General features: G+C 30.3%; 1 protein-coding gene across 1 annotated transcript in view; it reads left to right on the plus strand.

Annotated features, from left to right (window-relative positions):
• Positions 1–3066: 3066 nt before the first annotated feature.
• The window catches only part of LOC113512494 (protein O-mannosyl-transferase TMTC2), a 152390-nt gene continuing 135697 nt past the window's right edge, over positions 3067–19759 (plus strand). The window contains exon 1 of the mRNA XM_026896393.3: positions 3067–3392. The gene's annotated coding sequence lies outside the window, so the exon portion shown is untranslated. The remainder of the gene's footprint in view (positions 3393–19759) is intronic.

A 19759-nucleotide genomic window follows, 5' to 3' on the forward strand; every position in this document is an offset into this window, starting at 1 on the left:
AAGTATAGAAACTAGGACATTACTTACTGGTACATAGATTGTTTGCATAAAGGTGCATTTAACGAACGAAGAGTAAAAGCTAGAGCATATTACATACCTGTCTGTACCTATATCTGAAGAATTAAAGAGCAAAGTAATGCATTCTTAGAGCATTCTACAAAATTCTTCGCAAATGCATTTGAGCAACGAATGCTTTTAGTACGTTTACAGTAAACAAAACTCGTAGAAGTGTGGATAAGTAGTCACTCGTTCGGTATAACTGCATTTTAAGAATTAAAAGGGACGGAAAATTACTTAACATGTTCTTTATTGCAAGTATATTAATTACTTTAAGTTGGCCCGTAGTGACCAAAACCCGTAGTGAACAAGAATTAACCACTATGGTTTCCAGAGAGAACCGCTTGGAGGTCGACCTGATAGGGTGTATTGCTAACAATGGGCCTGTTAAATCTCATTACTAAAAATCCCTTTTCCTCCGACAGTTTAGGGGCATAAACCTAATAATCGATTATAATACAACTATATAATATTAATAAGCATCATTAACTAATATATAAATTATCATCTACAGAAAAACAAGAAACATGTTGTTAATTTCCATTTTCATTGATTTTTTATTTCGTAAATGTATCAATTAGTAGTGCAGATAAGAGAAGCACATCAAAGGATCGTTCGAATGAAAGGGCGTTTGCGTATTTACAAAAGGACCACCCAATTTTATTGCTAACGAGAAAGGGTCAAAGTTTAAGTGGTCTATTGGGTTCGAAAAAGTAACTTTGTATTGAGAATTCTCTTCAGTACTATTATTAGTATTCGTATTTAGAATATATACGTATAATGAAAGCAAATCGTTTATCATAATGATAATGTATATTCGCAAGTTTCTGAAGATATATGTATATGTGGATGTATCTTAATCGTAGTCTTCCAAAAAACTACTGCACGAATGCGAATGAAATCTAGTACTCGGATAGATTCTCTTAACTTAAAACATAGGACACTTTATATACTATTTTACGTCGGCAAAGCCTCGAAATATAGGTAGTAAATATTACTTTAGCAGTTTATAATTTAACATAAATACACATTGTATTTATGAATGAATGAATGAATGAATATACTTTATTTGCATTATACAATATACGGGAAAAAACAACACAATTAATAAGTATAACGATACAATTGTATAAGTACAGTAAGGCGGCCTTATTGCTGAGAGCAATCTTTTCAAGACAACCTTAGGGTAATGGACTAATTGTTGTACAAGTAGGTATTGTATAATTAAGAAAATTAACAGAATAAAACATTAAGGAAAATAATTATAAGTATTAATAATTAATTTACAATTACACATTGTTTTAATATAAATATTTACTATTATTATTTCTACTATCTTAATAATTAAGCAATTTTCGTGGTTCACTATTCAATCTAAAAGTTGACAGTCAAAGAGTGACATTAACGTTAAGCCCGTCTCTTGTACCATATTCGCATTTGGTTCATAAAATTACTTAAATAAATACTTACGTATTTATCCAAAACAAAAGATTTCACGTATTCAATTAAAATATACTTAATTTAACTATTCTGTGAGATGTTGTACCATAGATAATATCGCTTTTTTTTTTGTGAAGCAAATTATTTTTTAGTCGATAATTTTAAATCCGGTCTTTAAATATATTGAATTTTAAGTAATTATAAAATAGAATTTTTTTATAGCTTAAAAATTCTTCAATTCAGAGCCTATTAATTATAATAATATAATTATTATTACACATTTTAACATTCAATGATATAAAACGGATGTATATTTGTAAAAATAATCCCATCTCAAAATAGAAATGATATTCGTAAGTACGTAGAAACTTAAAACAAAATCCTAGTCGTTGGGATCTTATATTAAATAATATACAGCATAACATTATTATAAAGTCTTAAATCACATTTGCTATCTATAATTACTATATATTTTTTTAATATTTAACTAAATTCCTTTAGTACCTATTATGAAAACAGAAATACATAACATCACTCTTACATATGCACCCTTAGAAACCATTCAGGTCTATTTAGCAGTATAATAATAGAATGAATTATTATAAAAAAAAACTTCAATACGGAAGAAAGAATTTCTCGTTTTGTAAAAATAAATAACGCGTAAAGATTGAGCTTCTTTTGATATCACGAAGCTGAACTGTGAAGAAAGAAACTCGGATATCATCGCGGATTGGAGCGCTCGGAGATAAGGCAAATATTATGCTTAATGTATTGATAAAAAAATAAAGACAAAGATTTATATACTACATACAATGAATCATTTAAATTTAATTGAACGAGAGCGTATAATAATATATAAATGTAATAAATAATAATATATAAAGCAATATAATAATTCACTTATCTAGTAATTCAATTTTAACTTACACATCATACTACTGAAGATATACTTTCAATTATGTACACAAAGTTGAATATCGTTTAACAAAAAAATAATCAGGTATATAATGCTAATAACATGAAAATGTTAATTTCTACTTGTCACCAGCTGTCGTAACTAATAATCTATGAAGTCAACATATCACGAGATGATGATTGTGCTATTTAAGTAAGCATAATATGTTCAAATTAATTACCACAAAATAACAAAAAGGAAATAAGTGGCGTGCCATGGCGTGCGTGGCTTTTCATCGGCAGAACAAAGTCGCCGCGCAACAAGTGACATTTCGTCATTCCTTCGTAAGGTATATGCTTTTTCTTACAGATGAATATATTCAAAGAACATCAGTTCCTTTATGTGAACACTGAAACAAAGCAGCATTATATACCGATGTTTGTTTCATGGCAATTTTGTGTGTAATTCCTGTTTCCACTGCATCCTCTCCTCTTGACAAACAGTTCGTATGAGTTTATTTACTTTCCGCTACTTTTAAAACAGAATAAACGTGTATTGAGCATGCGCGAATGAGGAGTGAGAGAACTTAAGGAACAGGATAGCAGACAGTTTCACTCGCTCCGACCAATCGATTAGTCGCATAACGATAGCGGCTTCTTAAATGCAGATGTGTCGTGTACACCAACGTCAGTCGGTAAGCGGCGGACGCCCGGAGCACTCAGCCATGGCTGCAGAGACACAGTTTTACGCACACGCTGTCCTTTGTAGTGATTGTACCGTTCAGCCAAGTCTAGACGCCTGGCGGTTTGCCGTGCTCTCGCATATTCAGGCGCAGTGAAACCAAAATCCCATCACTATGAACACAACCTTATAAACTCTCGTAGATTGCTATTTCCTGATTACGACCCGATCCGTTCAGTCTTTAATCACGCCGCGGACACTTGATAAGTGCGGAAATTAAATTATGAAGTGAACAAAGAAAGGATTGTATCCCAGAAAGGTAAATTAATGATTATACCTATTCAGTAGCGAAAATGGCGAGATGAAAGTTTTATTTATGCATCTAAATACAAGAAACTGTTACTAAATATTCACTGAGCTTGAATATTTAATAACAGTTGGCCCGAATCGACTATTTACATTTAACAATCAATTTTTATATTCTGTTTACTTTCATTCGACAATTCCGAGAGAATGTAAAAAGGGGAATTTTAATTGCCTTTTTGTCTTTTAACAATTGTTTGGAATTGCGGACAAATATATTTAATCTCAAATTACTTAAACAACATAATAGGTACTTTTATAAAGCAAAATATGAAAACAATAAATAAAGTTAAATATTATTATTTATCTATGAGTGTGCCCTTTTGTTAATAATTTGACATACTAGCAATGTTTGTCAGCCATAGTAATTGTAGGTAATTGTATAAACAACTAACATCATTTTGTTTTTTCTTCATCTTCTGACGTATTTGGATAAACATTTTCATCTACACATATAAAGAAAATACCTTTACTGTTTGATTTCACTGAATGAAACGACTCGATGGAATTTAATTAGATTCCCCGATATTAGCTAAATAATTACCTTAGTAGTGAATTAATTAAGCATCTCACTGATTGTAGAAAGAGATTCCCGATCTCTCTTGCACCCTAATGAGAATAAATTTGTATCAGACGATATATGTGTTTACTTTTATTTTACAATTTTGAAGATTCCTTTTACAAGAGGAACATTTCAGTTGGTGCTTAATTTCCAAGTTAACTAACTAAATTTCTGAGGAATCGTGAAAACTTATTCACAAGAATTATATTTATTGACTTATACTTAATATATAAAAATCTCATGTCATAATATTCATTCACGCTAAATTCCGAAACCGGCTAATCAATTTAATCAATACGAACCAATTGGGATATTTTTTATCTCGATTTAAAAAATGGACCCGGCAGGTGGCTGTAGAGGACAAAACAAACATTTGCCAGGTCAGCTAGTCATCAAATAAAAGTCATCAAACAATTGTAACATAAAAAAATATACAGTTTTTTTTTATTTTACACGCACTCAAACAAATTATATATGATATCTTTATCATACCACACAAGTGTATATTGTTTATTAATATCTTTATTATAAATTACCTTATTATTTTATGTAAAAGAAATAAGCAACTAAATTTCCTACAGTAAACGCGCAGGATTTCCGTAAAACACACATGTAATGTATGTGTTCGGATAATGTGATAAGTATTCGAGATATTATGCCATTACTGATTCTAGCTTCGATTACGAAAGCAGGCAATAACCGAATAAGGACCAAGTGAAAGCATACGAGCGATTTCACATAAGAAAATTATTAATGAAAATTATATCAGGTTATCAAATTTCATGATCACTTAAGAAAATAAAATTATCAACTTATATATATTCATACTTCAACATTTTTTTATTTACATAAAAAAGATTTATATAGTTTATGATACAGGAACGATAAACGTCTTTAAAATTGAGCAAGTATATACGATTTATCATTTCAAGTAGATTCGTCGCCAAAACGGTTATTAATGCTAACTTCATGCGCATTTGAACATTTGGCAAAAGAATTGAATTAGCTTAACAAGAAAAATAGCGATTTTCTCTTTATACACAAAGTTTCTTTGGCACACGACTTCTTGAGGCCTCGTTTCCTTTCGACTGAAACTCGCTCCTTGGTTACCTACGTAATAATATAGCCGTAGTCTTATTGGCACCTTTCGGAGGTTTCGAACGACAGTTGTCACCTTATATGCTATCTCATAACCTCTTTACCGTTTTCATGATATTGAACGTTTTATTTAACGATTCGCACGTGAGTTCGTAAGTAGATGTGTAAGACGATAACATTATTAGCATACGTACCTATTTGAAGAAATAGTCAAAAGTACCATTATTGATAGGAAAAAACAGTCAGGTTAGCGTAGTGTTATATATCTATTAATAATATAGCTAATGACAAAACAACTTGAAAAGGAATTCTTTGTGCCTTTTCAACGCGGATATTAAAAGGCTAACTATAAAGAGCTTAATTAGACCTGGAACTTGAACTGCCAAATGAGACGACACACACAGAATTAGAAGCAACTAGTTAATGGAATTATAAATTCCATTAAATAGTTGCTTCCAATTCATGCACTTAGAAATCTTTTAAATTTTGTACAAATTGGTGTGCAGTAAATATAATTATATTGCTCATTGTTACACGAATCTCAATATAATATTACTTTTAATAAATACATATATATAATTATATCATCACAAATGAAATGAAAATTGACACGACAAAGTCCTATTATCTATAGTGAAGTGATATATAATTATTAATGTCAATAATACTTTATTGCAGATTTATTTTACAATATATATTAAGAGAACAGAATATTTTTTAAAATCGAAGAGGCTCTCAATTTGTATACTACGAGATACCGTCCCTAATTATTGTCATCCCTTTTTCTTTCGATAAGATTTACGTCCTTGTCATTTCCATATAAATTGTGACATGACTGAGTCGCTCCTTTTTAGTAAGAAAATTTTTAGATAATTTGATAATAGCATTAAACTATACTTTTAACGGTATTACAGTTTAAAATACAAACAACCAGCAACAATTTAAATAATCATTATCATCATATCAGCCTTAAACTGTCCACTGCTGAACATAAGCCTCCCTTTTGGGAGATTTTGTCAGTAATTGCCACGCTTGGTGTGCGGATTGGCAACATATTTTAAAATAGACGCTGCTATCCATTCCTCAATTTTATATGCCCAAATTTAAACTTTTTAGACCATATCATAAATGTGGTCTAATAAGGAAAATTATAATATTTATAGCTCTATAAATAATGTATCGTTACGATAATATACTACATCGCTATAAATAGATGTTGAAATATTGTAATTACACACATAAATAATATCTACTGGTGTGATATTAATGTAGGACGTAAAATAATGCTGTCCAAAATTAACTATACGAATACGTCATAAATCAACAAAATGTAATAATAATTAGACTAGCACGGTGGTCAAACACAGTGGATATTAAAGCTATAATAATTATTAGCTCTTTTTACTAATATATTTTTTTAATAAGTTACTTAATCATATAATTTAGTTTTTAAATAAAGTTGTAACCCAAAAGGAATTTCTAGTTGTAATAATGAAAATATGAAAATAATTTTAATTAAAAATAATAATCATTTGATAATTGAAATATAATTTCAATACTTACCAGTCGAGCAAATTTTGAAGTTAAATTCGATAGAAAGGCTTTATTAATTATCATATATAATCGTCGGAATTGCTCAACTAGATTTAGATACGATGGGAATCCTTATTCATTTGTACGTTTCCTGGCTGAGCCATAAGTTACTCGCGTAAAAGCCAGTGTAAATAATTGTAGCATAATATGACTCACGATAGTTAATATTCAACAATTATCCGACCCCTAAACCATTGATCCGAAAAAGATTGTAGATAGAGTATAGATAAGAGTACAGATCAAGATGCCTGCATATTTTTGTTGTAGATATTTTATCTATAATGTAGATTAAATTGGGATCGTATTGGCATAAAAAAGACATCTATAAGCGATAGCTCTGCGTCCGCTAGTAGAATTGCTGAAGACATATGGAGTTCAATCTGACCGTCCCAAATATATACAACCCTTATATGGACAGCCTTTTCAAAGAAAATCAGTTACATAAATTAAATACAATATATTATTAAAGAAATATAAAAAAATGTATTTCTCCTCTTTGCCAGTATTAAATTTCTTTTTATAACGTAGGGGGCAAATGAACATGCGACTCACCTGATGGTAAATGATTACCGCCGTCCACAGCCACCCGGCAACATCAATGAAATTACAGGTGCTCCCTACCTTTTAGGAAGGAATATGCTCTTGAAGCATTCAATATCGTATCTGTTCGGAAATATTGATGCTGGGAATTTGTTCTATACTTTGATTATGCGTAGAAGGAAATGAAAAAAAAAATTACCTACAATATGTTAATAATTCTTTTCCTATTAAGAATCCTTCAAATGAATTTACTTAAATATAACATTTTTGTTTATATAGGTACATTATTCTATATTTTTATAGCATCTTTCAATAAATCCAATTCAAAATATATACTACAAGAAAAATAATGTAGCGCTATATAAAGAATTCAAGGAAACACGAATTTACTACTTATTGATTTTTTATAAATATGTTTGTAATATTGTAAATATCATTTCACGATCTAAGATTTTTTAGATTGTGAAAATACATGTGTAATATTGCGAATATAATTTCAAGTAATACAAGTAAATATGAGTATATTTAGCCACCTACATTATTGTAACAAAAATAATTTTCTTTTCTAACTTTTCTTTCTTCCTATTTAAATCTATTTTAAGAATGTATTGCTTATTACCAGAGAGAGACTTTGTACAAAAATGGTTTGCTTGGGCACCTTTGTCCTATTCGTGTTTCTACCGTGAAGCAGCTGTGTTTGAATGGCTGTGTTTCGGTTTGAAGGGTGGGATATGGCAGTGAATTTACAGGGTACAGAGGAATAACACCTGACTCCTCAGGAATGGCAACGCATGTGGAAGTATCATGAGCGAAACAGTATACTATAATGTCCATGGTACTGCTCATTTTGATAGGCGACGGTTACCATTTTCTATCAGGTGGGCTGTCAGCTTTTTTGCCATTCCAAGTTGCATAAAAAAAAATTAACCAAAATCATTAACTTCTAGGTATCTTGAATTTATAATGTACCTACATGTATCTACTTCAAAAAGATTTTTGTAGTTGCCACCTTATCACATTTATCAGGTTGTGCATTTACTATGCAGCTTGCATACTATATCATACTCGTATATGTCAATATGTCATTGTTTATCAAACACTACCCAGTCATGTTATATACATATAGTGATCTCTCAATCGAAGTTAGAATTAGTTTAACAAATCTACAGGAACTTATACTTAAATCTACAAGTATAATATAGGATACAGTATGTATCTATGACAACCACGAGCAGTATTCCCAACTGCAATTGTTCTGTTTTTGCTTGTAACATATTTTGATTAAAATGCAAAACCAAGGTTTGCATTTTAATCAAAAAAAAAGGTCAAATAAAGATAAATAACATGCCTATCCATGTGAATGTATACTGATATTATGTGTGAAACATGGACAATGACGCAAAAGGAAAGAAAGATGCTTGTATTAGAAATAGGGGCATGGAAGAGAATAGAAAGGATAAGCTAGATAGTAAAAGTAACGAATGAGGAAGTCTTGAAAAGGGTGAATGAGAAAAGAACATTAATAAAAGCAATAAAGAATAGAAAAAGCAAAATTCTAGGTCACCTTATACAACATGACGATTTTTTAAAAAGCACAGTAGAGGGAAAAGCAGAGGGCAAAAGAGAAAGGAGAAGATTGAGAAATAACTACATAGAACAGACAAAGGAAACACTAGGTGTCGTGTTGTATAAGAAGGTCAAAGTTATGGCCTGGAATAGAGCTGGCTGGAAGAAAAAAGCATGAATTAGTTGCACTGACAAAAGGAAACTTCTAAGTAAGAAAAAATTGTTTGTATAACTCCAAATACTACGAAAAGATAGGTTTTATATATATATATATGAAAATCCTATCTTTTCGTAGTCAAATCTAATATTTTATTTAATAATGGGAAAAAATATGAAATTAATAATTTTATATATATATTATAGATTACGTAAGTAAATAATATAATTAATTTATTTAGTTGTAAGAATTAATAATAGTAATATATAGCTGAAGATATTTCTTGTTCCTTTTTCTCAGTAGTACGAACTATAGAAAATAAATTCAGCCGAGCTTTTCTAACCACTAACGTATATTCATCGTGGTGAAGTTCTCGCACTAATTTCCGATAAATTTGTGCGTTCTCGCGAGTAAAACGATCTATGGGGAGAAATTTATGGCTTTTGAAACGGCACTTACCTTTTGAATTGAGTGTTAATCTTATGAAAGACGTAGTGATGTGAACGACTCTGGTTTTTGTATACTAACTAAATTTATACACTGAATATCAATAAACTGGTTATTATTCATGTATAAGTTTAAAATTGATAGAAATTAATGGTATGTTTTATTGTTTATAAAACAAAATAAAACCTTATCTCATGTAATAAATTAATTTACGTTACAAAAAAACGATTCAACTATAATTTTAAATAAATTCAAAGGATAAGTTTTTGCTTCAATTTATTTAGAATCATAAATAATATATATAATATAAAACTTGCTTAAATAATTCATCATTACCATTGTAATGTTAATAGTGACGACTTATTCCAGTTGTCACTAATAAGAATCATAAGCATCCTAGAAGAAACATTGATTTGTGACAATCCTTCTCAACTAATCTCTTTTCCAACTGGTTTTTTTACTTTAGATCTTAGTCGGTTCGACTTATGATTATCTCTATAGTACATGTTTGAACCAGCACAATTTCCGTAAAATATCCACATTACAATGAGATCTTTTACTATAAATAATTCCGCGCGACTATTAATATACGGATCTAACGTAAAACTAGACATATTTATCGCAGTGTTGGCCCGTGAACCTGTTCCTCTAACTCGCGTGGGGTACTTTCCCAGTTTCCTTTCCTTCAACTTCCAACAATCTCCAACAACCTCATTAGAATACGTAAAATATACTTTTACTCCTTGGATTGTAATGAACAACAGATGCAAATATTTGCTGACAATTATCAACCAAAACAAAGTTTTTTTAATAGCCCAAGAATCTTCAGCCCTAACCATTACCAAGCCGATTATTGATCGTGGCTTACGATGCCGATGACAGAAGGACAAATAGTCCAACAATAGGCAAATTATACGAGGCAAAGAAAATTCCAGTTCCGTAGCCTGATCGTACTTAAAGTAAGTTTTAATATTTTTTAGAACATAATGAGTTAATTTCATACAAATATCTAATGTTAAAACTACATACAAGGGTCTAAAATTAAGGATTTACCACTCAATTGTGGGTTGTAAGTGGCTTACGTAGATCCGAGTTTATATACGAATAAACTAGTAATGTTGCTTCTGAAAATAGCTTTAATTCTATCTTCTCAAATGTTACATGTTCAATTTCATGTATTAAGTTGTGTAGCAAAAATAAGGAAAACATCATAGTTCATCATCATCATATCATTCTTTAACTGTCCACTGCTGATCATAAGCCTCCCTGAGGAGATTTGCCAGTAGTTGCCACGCTTAGCAGGCGGATTGGTAACCGCAGTTAGGCTTTGGAGATGTTATATCTTACGACACCTACGAGAAAAGAAGGGGTGGCTTATTCTATGCCGGGACCACACGGCGACTACACTATAGTTATTGGCCATTGAAGCTACTTAGACAAACTCTTTTCTTGATTGTAAGATTACAAATACTAGAAAGTTTATATCAAAAGCTACATATTCTACACTGCCTTTATTTTTATGAATATCCATGACCACTTTGTATCTTTGAACTTAAATGGTATCGCATATATATGACTATGGAAAGAATTCCTTCACGAGAGTTTATACAATGTTTTGAGAAACAGTTGAATTAATATTGCTAAAGAAATTCTCTGAAGAGATATAGATTTTTAAAAGAACAGGGTCAATAGGAGTTGATTAGGTAACTGATTTTATTCTAATATACTTTTTTGCCATTACTGTGATGTAAAAAATAAAAAGAAAACATTAACAATATTTATAAAAAAACATAGCTAAAGCACAGTCACGAAATAAGTTTCAAATTAATAGCATTTTTATAAGGAGCTACATTGCCGACATTCGGAATAATTTAACTCTGAATAGAGACCAAAACGTGAACAGATTCTATCGATAGCGTTGAAACGAGTATTCGCGTTGAATTATTAACGCTTATCGTTGCGTTCTGTTAAGTAAACAACTCTATTTTTGCTCGAGCCAACCTTAGATAATAGCAGAAATACTTCCCCTTCCCAACTCATGCGGATTATTTACCTGTATCTGATCCTTTGTCTATTCTCGCTTCACAAACTCCGCTTTATTTGTTTTACGCGATTGGTTCACTTCGCCATAACAAATGAAACAGAGTTATTATTCGTTTGACCGGATTAACTTCTTCATGAAACAATAACGTTGCAGGATTTTGGTCAACTCGTTTAATTATATTACAAACGGTTGTTTGTTTTGTATAAAACTATTCTACTGATGAAACAATATTAGTAACTGATTTATTTTTGCTTAGGGAAAACAATTGCCTTAAAGTGAACATTTAAGCTTTTTTACAGATTGAATGTTTCTTTTATTTCTGATTGATTACTCGGAGAAGGAATTTCATTATCATTGTTATCTAGTACAGTTCAATAACAAATTTGACTACTCTGGACTATCAAGAAGCAATTTGGAGTGTCATGTATTTTTGTAAATGATTATCGAAAAGTCCAATTTGAATACTTTAAGTGGAATTGACACGTACATAATCAGCCTTAATTATTAAATTACTTAAATGGATAAGGATTTTTTTTATTGGTGAAAATGAAATGTTATACCCCGCCTGCGCTAACGGAATACGCTGGCGGAGCACCAGTGAAGGGTGATAGATGAGAATGAAAACAGGCCAGTTAGCCTATCATGATGAATTCATCAGGAATTAATCATGATAGGTACCGCGAAGAGGTCGATCTGGTTGGGTATATTGCTAGCAATGAGATTCTTACTCTCTATTACTAACAATCCCTTTTCCTCCCAAATGGATAAGGATTAATATCATGATACCAATATCACCACTATTCAATTCCGCCCGTACTTAAATTTAATAATTTAAACAAAGATTATTATTGTGGCTTAACTATAAAAGTTAGGCATATGCCATCGCGGACCTTTTTGTAAATAATCATGAGTACTATTAATATTCTATATATTACACTATTTTATATATCGCCAATAGTTTCTGCAGCGCACACAAAATAATGACTTATATATGTAACGTGTTCCAATTTAGGTAGGGGTCTCTTTTTTTAAGAAATATTATATAGCATATGTTACTCGGCGAAGATGTAGCTTTCTAACAAACAAAAAATTTTTAAAATCAGTCGAGTAATTTTTGAGTTAAATCATAATAAACAAACAAAAAAGAAATCTTTCCTCTTTATAATATTAGTTTAGGTAAATATATTTATGCCCTTTGTTATTCGTCCTGAAACTCGTAAATAAAATAAAAAAGTATATTAACAATATAGTAAATAAAATACACTGTATTTTATCTACTCTTCTAATTGGAGAATTCTAATTTTGTGCAATACATTTTTAAACGACGAGGAAAACATTTAGATACAATTCTATTTACAAACATCTAAGGTAATCCGCCATTAATTAAAATAAAAGCATTATATTGTCACTTTATTTAGCTGGAGCCTGAATCATTTAAATCAAACTAGCATTACAATTAGTGATATCCATTTTGTGTAATTACCACGCCCACTAAATGCAGATTAATGATCACAAATTCAGATTACATTCCGGAAAATCCATGCTCAAATTGCCCGAACCGGAAACAAAGCCTAGACGTCACGAGTTCTTAATGTAGAATAATATTCAAACAACATGAATTGGGTCACCAACAGAATTATTTATTCAGTAGTAAAGACTGCAATGATCAGCTATGTTACTGATATAATTACATATACTCTATAAAGTACTAATCAGTTGCTTCGCCCAATGATATGATACAGGCTGCAAATTCGAAGTTTAAGCCTACCAAAAAATATTTGTGGCTTTCCATTTACTGGAATATTTTATTTTATATGAATTCCCTACCATTAGTATTATAGTGACCAAAAATCAGACGCATCACTTTGTAATGGCTACTATGTGAAATGAGTATATCTTAGACTACGTCAGAGAATAATCTCTGTCTCATATTTTTTATTCTAAAACGCAAAAAAGCATTGCGCTTAAATAAATAAGACTGTATCGTAAATTGGATAACGTCACAGGCATCCACATCAACAGAAGAGGCATACGCCTAACGAATGTGTGTAAATTAATGTCTTACATTGTGTCAATATCTCACTTTGTTTTACATTGTATGTTATAGTTAAGAACCGTCTTTGCAATTTGTAGAGTCATAATTGGATTATATTCACCATGTTTAGGTACACTTCACTTTGTGAATTCCCGTTAATTGAAGCATCTTCCTAATGCACCGTACGTGACCTACTTACACTACTAGTGAGATGCGGGAAGTCTGACGAAATGCTCATTTATCAATGTAGAGATAGAGCTATCGAAATGGCATGGCGTACAATTTGTTCAAGACTATCTGCTTTTGATAATGCCATTTTCAGGTGAACAGGAAAAAATGCTAAGTTATATATTATTTCATTTTTCGAGTTGGATTTGTTTCTACAAAATGAGTATTGTACTGCTACTCACTGATCCACAAAACAAATATGTATGTGCATCTTAATTTTAATTACTTTAAAATTGTTTAATATCTATATTATTTTAGTATATGTCGGTTGATAGTTGTACAAGTAAAAGAAAATCCTAGGTAAAAACGCAAAAATTATGCCCAAAAGTAATTCGGATTCGAGTCTAAATTAAATAATGATTGCTATATCAATAGAGTTAAATATTTACACTAAATGTGATAGTCTATGTGTCTAGATATCATATTTTACAAAAATGAAATATTTAGACACATTTGATTACAAATATCAGTTGATGGTTAGAACTGAGGGCATAGTTTAGAATACACTATGCTTTTGAAAAAAAAAACAAAGATGCATAATCTTTTTTATATATTAATGTTGCTAGTAATTATTATAATTTAGAATTCCATATTAACTATATTATGTCCCATTTTAATATTTAAATAATATTTTCTGAGATTTCGTTTATGGTGAACTAAAAATATTCTTTTCTCGTAAGTATTTACAAACAAATGAACGTGATAAAAAATAAAATGTAATAAAAAATAACAAAAACCGTTGAATAAAAATATAAAAATCCATTTAGCAATTTTATTGATTATTACATATTCTAGATTGTCTAATACATAGATTATTTTTATCCTAGTTCTTGCGACTAACAAGATATAGCTTGTATATCATGATCTGTAATAAATTTCAGTATCTATTTGTATAAATTTCTCAGGTATAAATTTAAAAAAACTATAACAAACCTTTAATGATTTCTCTTTTATAAAACTACAATAGACTGCAAACACAGCAAATAAATACCGCAATCCCTACCGAAATGAAAGTGATCAATACTATGGCCGATTAGTCTTTATTTAGGACATAAATCCACCGAACGTGCAAACTTTTGTTACATCTGACAACCGGAGACGCAGACAGAGTTTGCCAAGTGAAAAATGGTCCAACCTAGAAGTCACTGCACTCTATTTTAACTATAAAATATATTCATATTCTTTTACTGAAACCATTTGAAAATTAAAAGCGCTTAACGTGATGAAAACGGGACTGAACGCAACCCTGGTTAATGTGATGACACGATGTGAAAAATGTTCCAAACGAACGACTTATGAGGGTGTTCCCTGACTTTTAAGAGATTTTTTTCGCTGTGCAGTCGAGATTAGAAAAACAATACAGTTGACAGTAATTTTACCAGAAAATCCATAATATTTTTAGCATTAATAATGTAATATTTTGTAGTTAAACGCATCGAATTGTTCTTATAAAAATATTACAACTATAACCCTTAAAAGGGTAATCAGAAATATCCGTCCTCTGTTGTCTTTGTGGTAAACGTAACAAGTGGCATGCTCACATTTTTACCGACCGCATTAGAATTCAATGTGATAAGGGATAAGCCTGCCGCCATTGCTTGGAGTATTTTTGTTATTAGTGTTTTCTACTATTGAAGGATTCATTGGAAATTTTTAAATTGACAAGCAAAGGTTTTTGTTTTGGTCTATAAATTAGTAGTCTATATATTAAAGCAGCATATAAATGGAATACAATCACGATGGTATCTTCTTAAAATACTAATAATTAATATAATGGTTTAACTCTACTTATTTTCTATTCTACAAGAACTATTTACGTCTTTTAATTTGGAACACTCTAAATCTAGAACCCTTTTATACTTATGTCTTTATGTAAATCATGTTGTTAAAAAAGATTTCTCATATAAACTAACTGAAACTAAACTATTTGAAGTAAGCTACGGAATTTTAGACAATCATTTAGCTATTTGCGGGACCTCTATTATGGCGTGATTATAGACCGACCGACTGTGAGTCGACCCAAGGTCACGAATAATGATGCATCTAAAAAGTATGATTATAATATGGATGCTGGAAAGGCAAAATGTATTAAGCACCACTTTAGCTCATATTAAATATAATGCCAAAGGGAGAATTTGTACAAAAATCATAACTCTTTGGGTACCTCTGGCCGCTTTATTTATTTATTTACTCGTATTAAAGCAACCAACAAAACATCTACTATGGTTACAATTTTTATCTCATGCATATAGTTCAAGTATTACTGGTTATTAATTTTTCAGAAAAAAAGGAATTATTTATTTATTTTAAACAAACTATATGTTAGTTTGGTCAAAATAAATGAAAGGTGACGTGCATAAATGTATAGGTAAGCTTGGATATATGCTTATTCACTTCTAATAATACTATACTAATATTATTCGGTCCGACTTTATATTAGTAGATAGAATATTCTAAAATAATATATAGCCTATGTTACTTACTAATAATGTAGATTTCTATAGATGAAAGCATTTTTAAAATCATTCGAGTAGTTTTTGAGTGTATCCATTGCAAATAAACAATAAAATATTTCCTCTTTTTAATGTTAGTATAGACGATAAGTGCCACACAGTCATTCTAATCGCCTGATCCTCGTGTTAGGATATCCTGTGTTATGTTCAACTAGGGCAACAAACATTTGGGAACACAGCTCAGTAGATTCAGACTTGAGCCAATTAGGAAAGTTTGTTTCCTAAATTGGTCCGATCGAGAATCGAACCCGGAACTTAATTTATGCAAAACACACTAATACAATTAATATTTATACTAATCCTAATTTGAACTTGGGTTATAATTAGGTTTATTATTGTTTGGTTGTTTTAGTTTTGAACACTGAATAATTCCACGAAAATTCTAAGAGATCAATTAAAATCTGATTCCAATTTTGTTTTCAAAGCAGTTGTTTCTAACGACATTATTCGCGGAAAACACGTTGTTTCAATTCCCGCACGAAATATAAAATTTCCTTTCATTTTGTAGTATACCTATAGGTCTAATCCTTTAATGTGTATACTTGTATTAATCGGAATCCATTTTATAATATTTTAACGTAATAACTACGGGTATAACTCACGTGTACGTATAACAACAAATTACACGTGATTTAAACCGGTAATTATTACATTAAAATATAATGTATGCTTACAAAAGACTTTTTTAAATTGCTCATTTTCATAATTTATTATATTTATGAAAATGAGCAATTTAAAAAATAATAATAATAAGCCCTGTCTAATGTCCCTGGTAAGCATTGTCTTAATTTTTTTTTTGTATTTTATAAATTCTGAATATTTTAATAAACTAAGTGTTATATTGTGAAAGTCCATGCCACTGGTTATTTGATTAATTTTTTTTTTATTTTAATTCTGCTACCGATATATATATGACTGCCAATACTCGAAGATTGATCACCACTATTACTGCTAGAAGTTCCACGATCTTCCATATTAAACATCAATTTCCGACAGTCATTTTTGTTCACGCACGTTTTGTGACACATGAGGATTAATTTCTAAATGAGCATCTTCAGGCAAATTATTGGATTGTTGCTCAGATCCTAATGTTAACCGTTCGGTGTTTGTTCGTTCATTCGCAGTTTGGATATATGGCTAGCCCCGACGAATACGCTTCCAGCCTAATATTCAGGTTTAATATGCCTGTTACTTTGGTTTTTAACCTGTTGATTACTGAAACATCACTGAACAAATGGCGATTAGTCATCATAATAAAGTCAATTTCAATTTTTTTTAGCTGTACCAGGCTTTTTGTAGCTGTAGAAGGAGTGCTGTGTAGCTTTTAGAAGGAGTTCATCATAAAGACTTCCTCCTTCTCCATTATGTGATCCAATTGCTGTCCCCTAGGGTTTTGTTGCCCGATTCCAAATTTACCCATTCTCGTCACATCGTCTTTACTTTTGCCCAGTTTAACGTTCAAATCCCCCATCAATACTATGTATTAAGTATTATAGGAATGTATGGCTCTTAAAATGTCTTTATACATTGCCTCCACCTCAACACAGGAGTGTGTCATGGTCGGCGTATATACCTTTATAATCTTATAGCTCCCTCTTCGCTCTTATAGTATATATCGCTCTTATAGTCGCGTCCTAAGACACCCACTGGAAAAGAAGGGGTGGGCCATTCTGGAACCGCACGGCCATATACAACAATGTCGTATTGCACAGTTTGCATCAAAGAAATTATAATATTTATAAAACTTACATTCGAACTATTCCATTAATAACATGCAATTATTTATGACGGTCAATTACCGGTCAGGTATTGATATTATACAATAACAGTACAAACATTTTTACAGTGATTGAAATGAAATTCCACCAAATACCAACAATCACGATGAATATCATAAAAGGATTCATAACATAATTGCATACTTCACATGACAATACAAACTCGTTGGAAACAAACCGAGTCTAGCTTCAACCAGCAGTATTTTGACTCTATAAATTTTACTAGCAACATGAAAAATGATACGTTGCAAGTTATGCTAGGAATAAACCACCCAGCTAGACTTTACGTAACATATGCCCATATCTCATTCTATACAGTCAACAGAACAATGTACGAGTATACATAAAAATGTGTTTTTGACAACGGTTTTGCCTATTGAACCTACTTTGCAAAAATCTTTGGATTTTCTTTGCTATCCATTGCGCTCCATCTTGGAGAACAATTTGTAGCCCACCAGCTTACATGAGTTGTGAATTCTCCTTCAATTTGTTACTTGAATATAATCCGACAATGAGCATTGAAGTTACATATAATATGAATTACTGTGTAATGGTGGGTTAGTATGTAGGATTCCTTAATATATGGCTGACATCACACTTAGATATCAATACATAGATGGCTAGCTCATCTGTCATATACGTGAGCAGATACTACTTGTAGGAATTGATATATTTATGATCATTATGATTGCTGTAATTTTTTGTATTGTTTCATCTTTTAAAAATATAAATAACAGATTATAGATTAAAATTTAAGTAATTTGTATAATAATAAATCTTATATGCATACCTATGCATAGATACAGCTATATATATTTTATTTGTAATAATAATTTTGTACATATTTCTAATTTTCTTAGAACATTATATATTTGTAAAGATTAACTATCGAGTTTTTTGTTGGTTCTCCTTAGCAATAGAATTGTCAACTTTATTTATTTATTTATTCATTAGTACAAATATGTGTACATGGCAGACTTAATGCTAAAAGCATTCACTCCCAGTGAAGCATAGGAAAGTGTCAGAATACTCGAATGCGGTACTATAATACTTTGATAATTCTAAAGAACTTTTGAATATTTAAATATAGTATATAATTTAAATGAAGATTTTATTATTATCTACTAATCTTCTTTTCTATTGTGCTATTCTTTATTTACGGTTTAGAATTAATTAGCCGTTTTATAAGTTTCAAGACAAACTGCAAATTTAATTCAAAACCACTCGGTCGTTGAAGAATAATTGAAAACAAAATCCAAATAAATTTACATATTATATTTTTACAAATTACAATATTAATTAATGCTAAAGTAGTAACATTTTTTTTATTTTACTTATAGCAACAACGAAATATATTTTGAAATATTGTTTATTATTATATCGTCGGAATAAACTCGTATCAAATATGCTTAATACCCCTACATTTTCTTAATAAATTTAATAAAATTCCATGTCAAGTGAGTTGAATTGATAAATTTATTTCTCAATCTCTTTTTAATTTAATTATTTACTATATTAAAACTCACATCCGCCATCATATTATTTATATTTTTTTACTTACTTTTACTCAATCATATAAAAACATTAATAAAATATTATTATTATAACATTCTTGATCTGGTTTATATTACTTGTTAGTTGATTAGAATTATTAAGTTTAAATCCACTACCATTAGTATACGTGCAAGTGTCAATACTGGTTTACATTAATATGTATTAAAAAAGGATAAAAAATAAAAGATGAATAGAGAGGAACATTATA

The sequence above is a fragment of the Galleria mellonella genome, unplaced genomic scaffold, assembly GCF_026898425.1.
Source record: "Galleria mellonella isolate WM207_F2 unplaced genomic scaffold, CSIRO_AGI_GalMel_v1 utg64, whole genome shotgun sequence".
Lineage (NCBI taxonomy): Eukaryota > Metazoa > Arthropoda > Insecta > Lepidoptera > Pyralidae > Galleria > Galleria mellonella.